General features: G+C 38.6%; 1 long non-coding RNA gene across 1 annotated transcript; it reads right to left on the reverse strand.

The window, feature by feature from the left end:
- Positions 1 to 2686: 2686 nt before the first annotated feature.
- On the reverse strand, positions 2687 to 4687 carry LOC103952328. Its single transcript, XR_667890.3, has 3 exons — positions 4455 to 4687; positions 4170 to 4358; positions 2687 to 2999 (listed from the first exon to the last, which is right to left on the reverse strand). It is a non-coding gene; the product is annotated as an uncharacterized LOC103952328 (long non-coding RNA).
- Between the last annotated feature and the right edge of the window lie 5289 nt (positions 4688 to 9976).

Raw genomic sequence — 9976 nt, forward strand, 5'->3', positions numbered from 1 at the left:
TTTGGACAAAAAATGCCAATTGGAATTTTTCCAAAATATGTCGCTTGGGATTTAAAGTATATGTGGGTTGTTTTCAATTCCACCATTAAAACCCATGTTGTCTGGTTTTAATATTTGGTGGTAATTTTAGTGTTTTAATTCTTCATATAATCTCTATGATCCCTAAAAGATGAATACGAACATAGAAACTTTTGAAAAACGCATCAAAGGCAAGATTAAATAATTATTGATGTCGTCAACTAAAACAATAAAAAATATGAAGTCTTACCTCATGTGAAGCTTCCGAAACATCGATTTCGTGTGTCATTCGTCAAAAATAATTTTTCTCAATCAACATGTTTGTAGTTTCCTTGGTTAGGGTTTTGTTCAACAATGGAGGGTCTAAGGGGTTTTGATAGTTGAAGAAGATAAATAATACGTTAAAAGTGATTTGGGGTGTATATAGTTTTTTTTTTTTTTTTTTTTTTTTAACCTAATAAGGTCAAAATTGCCATTACATAGTAGGGTAAATAAGTCATTTAATATTAAATTTTAATGTGGGGTGCATTCAACATTTTGTGAGATGCTAATATAAAAAGCCTTCTAATTTTTGAATTTAATATATTAAACTCATTGAGCTTAATCCATGTACAATAAGGATGCGTTTACTAATCCGTAATTAGATTGAGGAGAATTGAATTGAGGGGAATTGAATTAAGGATGAATTGAATTGAGAGGGAATTGGAATGAGCTGGAATCAGAATTAAATTCCTGTTGAAGTTGTTTACCAAAATGTCTGGAATCAGAGTAGAAATGACATTGATCTATATAAACTGTTTACTAATTCATATGAATCAGAATAAAATCTAATATAATTACTAAAGTACCCTTGCTTAATTAATCTATTTTATTTTCTAATTATTTTTAGTAAAACTTTTACTCTTTCATTTTTGTTTTTTTTTAGAGAGATTTTTTTTTTCAGTACAAATTTAATATGAAATAATATTTTTTATTTGCTTCCACATATTTGAGAAGATTCTTAATCACCCTAATTTATATCCTCTTCTCTCTCTCCGCCTCTCCCCAGTCTTTATCAACAACTGCAGGATACCCACCACTACCACCATCTCTCCTCCCCCATCCTCTTCTCTCTCACCTTCCATTGCCTCAACTCACCCCCTTCACCCACAAGACTCTCCTCATCGCCAACCACGTTCTGCTCCTCTTACTATGCGAAGTAGATCAGTACAACCTGCAATGGCTGCAAACAATATCCCCTGGTTCGTTCTCCCCCCATCCCAATATCACTTTGAAGCTTGAGGGTATTACCGATACAAAACTTGGATTCCTGATTAACATAATTTCCAAGAATCCAAATCCCTCCTCCCACCCAAGAATCCCACTCCAGCCTTTTCAGGAATTGAATTCTTAATTTTACGCGGGTCCCACTAGTTTTTTGATTCCTGAAGTTTTGGTAAACACTTGAATGAATGGGGATGTGTGCAATTCCGTTCCTATCATTTCATTCCCCTTTGGTAAACATGCCAAGTAATCAATTTTTGTAGTGAGACAAAAGAGAATAACCTATAGTAGAGTATAAATTAAATGGGTCCCATAATTATTAGATTCCATGCCAAAGCCACCCACGTCGCTACATTACTGTAGCTTGCCCCACCACGAGAAATTTTTTATTATGACGGGAATACTGGTGATATACAACGTGTTTTTATGTAAGTGGTGAGAGATTTTACTTTTTCAGTTATTAACTTTTTAACAAACATATCACACTATTTATATAGTTACACGTGGTATACTACCTTGTGTGCTGATCGCACTAAAAAATCTTTCCTCCACCACGAGCCCAAAAGGGTTGAAGGATAGTTATCAAGGGCAAAGCCCCGGTAAAGCCCAACCCAACGGGAGAAAACTACGACAGAAGATCTACACACTAACTACTGCGAGCACCCAGGAAAGCCGCTATTGGAAACGCCTCATGTCCAACTCCCTTCATAGTTTAGAAGCAACAAAATTCGTCCATTTTCGTTAGGAACAAAAATGGCCAGACTCAACCAAACTAAAGAGGAGATTAGACATCATAAACTGCAGAAAAAGAGGAGAGGGGGAGGGAAGAGACGCGTGAGGATGGAGGGCTACCGGAAATGTGGGAAAGGAGTGCAGAAACAGAGGGGATAAAGGGGTAGGAGGAGAACATAAGGGAGAAAGAGGGTAGGCTAGGAGGGAGGGAGAAGGGCTGCCATCAGCCCTAAGCCGAAGCATAGTTGGGCTGTAGTTCGTGTGACAAACATACGTATACATCATGTTCTTGTAAGTCGTACGACAAGAATTATACAAGTTCTTCAGAGTTTCTTACTCATCTCTCAACAAACACTTACTTTCCAAGTACTTATCTTCCTCATGTGCTGGGAATCCTTACTGTTATATCGAGATTGTGGGGAAGTTGGCTCAAGTGAGATAGCAGTGGATGCGACAAACGGCTAAATAGTGGTTGTATTGCAGCGGCCTCCGGTGATAGAGAGATATGGAATCTGCTGGATATCATCGGTGTGGTGACAGTGACAATGAGCTGAGATCATCGGTGAACCCAAGCAGTAGAAATAGGGATGACAAAGAAGGGAGAAGCACAAGGTCTCATATCCATTGGAATGAAAGACAATAAAAATAGATGAAATCAATTGCCATTGCACCCTTCAAATCGCGCAAACATTTCATCAATGACAACAAAACCATTACGAATCCAGTAAAAAGTAAACTAACTTGCTTCACCAATACTCGGAGCTCATTTTCATTATAACTCTCGTGATTCACAATTGGTTTTGCAGTATATTGTGACAAATTTGTACATTCTCACACAAACACAGTTCCTGCAACTGTAACGTCTCAAGTAAATCAACATTTGAAGGCCTAGCCGCCATCCTATGGATCCAAGTCCCTAACTGTCATGTATGACATTCTCCACATTGTAGGTAGTTATCAAATTTGAACCAAAAACGAACTGTACACTGCAGAAGTGAACACGTCAAAGTTAATCATCTGTGATAACACCTGCAAATCCATACTATTTTCTCACAGCACAAAATGACTTCAAAAGCAAAACAAGAAAGATCAACTTTCCTAATCAGACTCTTTCGGCAACAAAAGAATCACTGTTTGACCAGTATACATTGCTAACATTAAGAAATAGAACAATCAATGATTCTTCAAAGATTTCTAGAAACTCCGGAGAGCAGACATCTATCACCGTATATAAGAATGAATACAAGTATACAGCTTTCCCCTGAACCTGCACAGTATTTTCTCTGTTTTGAAAAAAAAAAGCAATAACTAAAGGTGGCTGGATGACAAATACAAAATGGTTGATGTACATCTTTTGTTGCTTACTAACCGTTCGACCTATTTAACTCCTATACCGCTTGTTCATTTTCTGCAGTACTTATCCATCATCTACTGTCAAAGGCCCGAAACGAAGAAAACTTAAAATTTCTGGCTTCATATAAGTCTAATGCCTCACAGGGCTGCCTGGTATCAATACAAAATTATCCTGACATGAATGATGGGGGCTATATTAACTCATAGACGGCCTAGTATCAAGGTTAATGCAGTCACATCATACTAGACACACGCATTAGGCTTAGAAGTCTAATGCCTCAAAGGACTGCCTGATATCGAAACAAAATTATCCCGACCTTGACAGTTCACTCACTCAGTCCTTCACTGATACAAATCATAGGGATTGCAAACTGATAAGCCTTCAGTCAAGACACAACGACAGCATAATGTAGTTCAAATAAAGCTCCCCACATCCTCTTGTTTCCGTCAGTCAGTCACGACTAAAAGTCCCCTGCTTCCCAACTCCCACACCTCACATCTGACCCCAGAATCTCCTACACACATTCATCTAACAACCTGAAACTGAAATCACACTATCGTCGACCAAATCATAATGAAAGGTCGAAACACTTATCCGACTAAACTAACACAGAGAATCCCGTGGCATGGAAAACCTATCGAATTAGATCGAAAAGAATACGGACATGAGATTCTTAGCAGCTTAAGGGCTCTCCAGCAACAATTACCAGACTGAAAAACCAGATTTTGGGCAAATATTAACTATTTGATATAGAAAACAAAAAATACTGCACTGTAGAAACAAGCAGTGAATTGAGAATCACCATTGCAGTGGCTCCTGGGCCAGAAATCTCAGTTCCGCCGCTAAATTCTCAAACTGAGCAGCCGCAGACGTAGCAAAAGATTTGACAAAAGGCAAGAACTGCTACCGCCATGTACGCAGCACACCAAATTCCTGCCGCCACCAACAATTTCAGGACATCGGAATAGGCCATAAAAATCACCAATGGCACCTAAAAACATAAAAAATCAAATAAAGTTAACACAAATAATACATCAAAAAACAAAACTTTAACGAAATCAGAGGCGGATCGATCATAAATTCATACATCAAATTGCGTATAATCGATTGGCGCTTCTTGTTGGGATTGTATGGGATGCTTGTACCGAGAAAAATAGGAATCGTTGAAGAATCAACAGATAAGGGGATCGTTAGAGTTGGTACTGGAGAGACTGAGAGAGGTTTCAAGGGTTTTTGTTAGTGGCAATTGTGAAGGGCAATATGGTTGAGAAAAGAGCGGGCTTTGGATTCGGAGCCTCTGAGATTCTGCAATATTATTATTATTTTTTTTTAACAAACGATACCGTAGGCTTAGCTAATCTTCACAATGAGCTAATAATAGTATATTTTAAATTTACCTTCAACGAGAATCAAATAATACCGTACACTTACTAATAAAAAAAAATAGTACTAAATTGCGAGATTTAGCAATGTTAAAAACGTGGCTCTCAACTGTGAGTCCATATACTTGGAGACTTGTTTTGAAACCCTGCATTTTTTAATATTGGTCCAACTTTAATTTAGGTTTTTTTTATTTTTTCAAATTTATTATTTTATTTTCATTTGGCTATTCTCCACATCTTAGTCGTTCCTTATACATTGTGTGGTTAATTTTCATAAGGTACTATTTGTATTTAATTTTAAATAAAAAAAAGTGAAATGATTTCTGACCGCACGATACACAATGAATGACTAAGACATGAGAATCCGTAGGATTCCCACAATTTGAATCCGAATGGGATCCAAATCCATTTTCATGTACTTAGGGCTAATTTGATATTGTTGTGCTTTGAAAAAAAAACTATTTTTATTGTACTGTGAGAATAAGCAGCTGTGAAATAAAGCAGCAGAATGTTTGATAAATTTTTTTGTAAAAGTGCTTTTGAATAATAATAATAAAAAAAAGTAGTATTATAGTGTTTCATAAACTTTTATGTAAAACAAATGTGAAAAAAAGCTGGGTTTTGCAGCTTTGTGTTTTTGGCTTTTTTTTCACAAAAAACTGTGAAAAAAAGCTGAAACTGAATGTTTACCAAATATAAAAAAGCTCTTAGCTTTTTTTTATAGCCACTTTTTTCAAAATCACCTCAGTACCAAATTAGGGTAGAAAATTGAGTTTGATTCTAATTCTATAGGAACCAAAATTATATACTAAGCAGAAAAATTCAAGTTCTATGGGTGTGATTCCAATTTTGAGTTTAATATACTAAACTCATTGAGCTTAATCCATGTACAATAAATAATCAATTTTTTTAGTGAGACAAAAGAGAATGGAGACATATTCTCTCCCTCTCACTTCCCGTGCCTTTCAATGCCCTCTTTTTTGTGTGGTCACGTAATACCTTTTTGTCTTATTATCTCTATAAAAAAATAATATAAAATGTTGACGTGACTTAACCGTGATCATATAAAATAAGAGGACACGGAAGGGCATGAAAAGTGGGAGGGCAAAGAATCTGCCTCCAAAGAGAATAACGTACGTATAAATTAAATGGGTCCCATAATTAGTAGACTCCAGGCCGAAGCCACCCACGTCGCTGCATTGCTGTAGCCTACCTCCACCACGAACCCAAAAAGGTTGAATGATAGTTTTCAAGGGCAAAGTGATAAGTCTGGTTGTTCTCTTTGTTATAGGACTCAACCACTTAGTTTGTTTTGTTTTTGAATAAATTCCTATTATCTAGGAAGACTTTTTCTACATAGACTTTTTCCTCATGCACGTTACCACTTTCCGAGTAGTGTGGATCGTGTGTTGTTTTAAGGTTTCATTACTTCTGTAAAGCTATATAATAGCCAAACTTTCCTTTCAATAAATAAGTCATTCCTCCAGATTGTTTGAGTTATTTGCAGTATTACTTTGAGTTATTTGCAGTATTACTTTGAGTTATTTGCAGTATTACTCTTTGTATATTTGTTTTTGTTCCTAACAAACTGGTATCAGAGCCCCTCACTGGGGCCTGAGAACTGAAAAGCAGCAGCTTTTGAGTGACTTCCAAACACAAGAGAGGAAAATGAGTTTTGAAGGAAACTATGTGCAGGCGTCCATTCCACGTTTCGATGGTCATTATGATCATTGGAGCATGCTCATGGAAAATTTCCTTCGAAGCAAGGAGTATTGGAGTTTGATTGAAACTGGTTATGAAGAACCAGTAAATGGGACACAACCCCTATCAGAAGCACGACAGAAAGAGCTTGATGCAGTGAAACTCAAGGATCTCAAAGCCAAAAACTATCTTTTCCAAGCAATTGATAGGAGTATCCTAGAGACAATGTTGGAAAAGGACACCTCCAAGAAGATTTGGGATTCCATGAAGACGAAATATGAAGGGAATGCACGAGTGAAATGCACAACTCTTCAAGCCCTACGAAGAGACTTTGAGACTCTTGAGATGAAGGTTGGTGAAACAATCACTAATTACTTTGCTAGAGTAATGACCGTAGCAAACAAAATGAGAATCTATGGGGAGACCATGACTGATGTCACGATCTGTGAAAAAATCCTACGATCTCTCACGGACAAATTTAATTATATAGTTTGTTCGATTGAGGAATCTAGGGACTTGGATGCAATTACCATTGATGAACTTCAAAGCTCGCTCACTGTACATGAACAGAAGTTTCACAGAAGCAGCGGTGTGGAGCAAGCTCTGAAGGTAACCACTGATGCCAAAACTGAGGAGGGTATCAGCAGTTATCGAGGACGAGGGCGTGGAAGAAGCAATTATAGAGGACGAGGACGTGGAAGGGGAGGCCAAGCGTTCAACAAGGATACTGTGGAATGCTACAAGTGTCACAATCTTGGGCACTACCAGTATGAATGTCCAAAGTGGGAAAGGGAGACTAATTATGCAGAAGTAACTGAATAAGATGATATGTTGTTGATGTCTTATGTTGAGTTACCTGAACAGACTGATGCGTGGTTTCTTGACTCAGGATGTTCCAACCATATGTGTGGCAGTCAAGGTATGTTCACAAATCTAGATGAAAGTTTTGTTCATTCAGTCAAATTGGGAAACAACAGTAGGTTGAATGTGGTTGGCAAAGGGAGTGTCAAGCTGTTTTTAAATGGAGTTACACATGTTGTCCATGAAGTGTACTATGTTCCAGAGCTTAAAAACAATCTCTTGAGCATAGGACAACTTCAAGAAAGGGGCTTGGCTATATTGATTCGAGAGGGAGTTTGCAAAATATATCATCCGACTAAGGGTCTGATTATTCAGACTGAGATGAGTAAGAACATGATGTTTATACTGCGAGCTCAGACGCTAGTCTCTACAGATGTTCAACCGGCAATGTGTCTTCACACAAGCTCACAGGATCTCCCTTATCTTTGGCATCGAAGATACGGTCACCTAAGCCACAAGGGATTGAGAATTTTACAACATAAGAAGATGGTTCGTGGACTCCCTCAACTCCAAACCTCAAATACCACATGCACAGACTGCATTCAAGGAAAACAGCATCGTAATGACATGCCAACAAAAGGTACGTGGAGAGCAAGTCAACCCTTGAAGCTTATTCATGCAGACATCTGTGGGCCCATTTCTCCTACATCAAATAGTGGGAAAAGGTATACTTTATGCTTTATTGATGATTTTAGTTGTAAATCATGGGTATACTTGTTGACAGCAAAGAGTGAGGCACTGCATTGCTTCCAGTTTTTAAAAAAAATGGTGGAAAAGGAGAAAGGGCTGAGTATCAAGTGCCTACGGACAGATAGAGGGGGCGAATTCACCTCAACTGAATTCGCTAACTTCTGCAAAGAAAATGGAATCAAGAGGCAGTTAACCACTGCCTACACGCCGCAACAAAACGGAGTGGCTGAAAGGAAAAACCGAACTGTCATGAATATGGTTCGTTCTATGCCGTCTGAGAATAAGCTTCCAAAAACATTCTGGCCAGAGGCGGTGAACTGGGCTATCTATGTCCTGAATAGATGTCCCACATTGGCAGTGAAAGATATTACTCCACGAGAGGCGTGGAGCAGCGTAAAACCCTCAGTTGAGCATTTCCGTGTCTTTGGAAGCTTAGCACATGTCCATGTTCCAAATGTCAAGCGAGGTAAACTAGATGACAAAAGCTTTCCTTGCGTTTTATTGGGAGTTAGTGAGGAGTCCAAGGGATATAGATTGTTTGATCCTATAGCTAAGAAAATTATTGTAAGCAGGGATGTTATTTTTTAGGAAGAAAAACAGTGGGATTGGGATGTGAGTTATGAGGGACAGATCATGTTAGATTTGGAATGGGGAGAAAATGAAGAAAATGGTGAGGGAGAAGAAAAGGTGAGAGAAAATGAGAATGTCAGTGAGGCTAGAGAAGAAAGCAGTGTGAGTGAGAGCAGTGAAAAAACACAGGGTTGTAATCCTAATGAACTTGGTGAGGATGAAGGGAGGGTTTATGAAGGAAGAATAAGACGCCCTCCAAAGGAAGAATAAGACGCCCTCCTTCTTACTTAAGTGACTATGTCACTGGAGAAGGGCTAAGTGAGGATGAGGCACACATGGTTCAAGTCGTGCCAATCGAAGATCCTATCCATTTTGAAGAAGCAGTGAAAGAAGAGAAATGGAGGCGAGCTATGGATAGTGAGATCAGCTCAATTGAGAAGAACAAAACATGGTCTTTACGTGAGTTGCCTACTGGAGCTAAAAGGATTGGGGTCAAGTGGGTCTATAAGACCAAGTACAACGAACATGGAGAGATTGACAAGTACAAAGCACGTCTAGTAGCCAAAGGCTACTCCCAGAAGCACGGCATAGACTACACAGAGGTCTTTGCACCAGTGGCAAGGATGGACACAGTGAGGATGATCATTGCATTGACAGCACAAAAGGGTTGGAGGATTTTCCAGTTAGATGTCAAGTCAGCGTTTCTTCATGGAGAGCTGAGTGAAGAGGTTTACGTTGAGCAACCAAAGGGTTACGAGAAGGAAGGAAGTGAGCACTTGGTCTACAAACTGCACAAAGCTTTGTATGGTTTGAAACAGGCTCCACGAGCTTGGTTCAGTCGGATCGAGGCGCACTTTATTGAGGAGGGTTTTCAGAGGTGTGACAGTGAGCAAACCTTGTTCACAAAGAAGAATGGAGCAGGAAAGATCATCATTGTAAGTATTTACGTTGATGATTTAATTTTTACTGGTAATGATAAAGATATGATGTGGGAGTTCAAGGAGTCCATGATGAGAGAATTTGATATGACTGATATGGGAAGCATGAGGTTTTTTCTCGCCATTGAAGTACTTCAAAGAACTGATGGTATTTTCATACATAAAAAAAAAATGCCCTGGAGGTTCTAAAGAGATTTAGAATGTTGGAAAGTAATGAAGTGAGCAGTCCGATTGTCCCAGGTGTTAAGATCGGTAAGGATGAAAATGGGATTACTGTGGATGAGACATACTTCAAGCAAGTGGTGGGAAGCTTGATGTATCTCACTGCCACAAGACCAGACATGATGTTTGTCACCAATCTCTTAAGCAGATTTATGGCAAAACCAACCGAGCTTCACCTGCAAGCTGCAAAGAGAGCGTTTCGATACTTAAAAGGGACGATGAATTATGGTATTCATTATAAGAAA

This window comes from the organism of the source record quoted next, unplaced genomic scaffold (genome assembly GCF_019419815.1).
Source record: "Pyrus x bretschneideri cultivar Hongxiangsu unplaced genomic scaffold, Pyrus_bretschneideri_v1 Contig19, whole genome shotgun sequence".
NCBI lineage: Eukaryota > Viridiplantae > Streptophyta > Magnoliopsida > Rosales > Rosaceae > Pyrus > Pyrus x bretschneideri.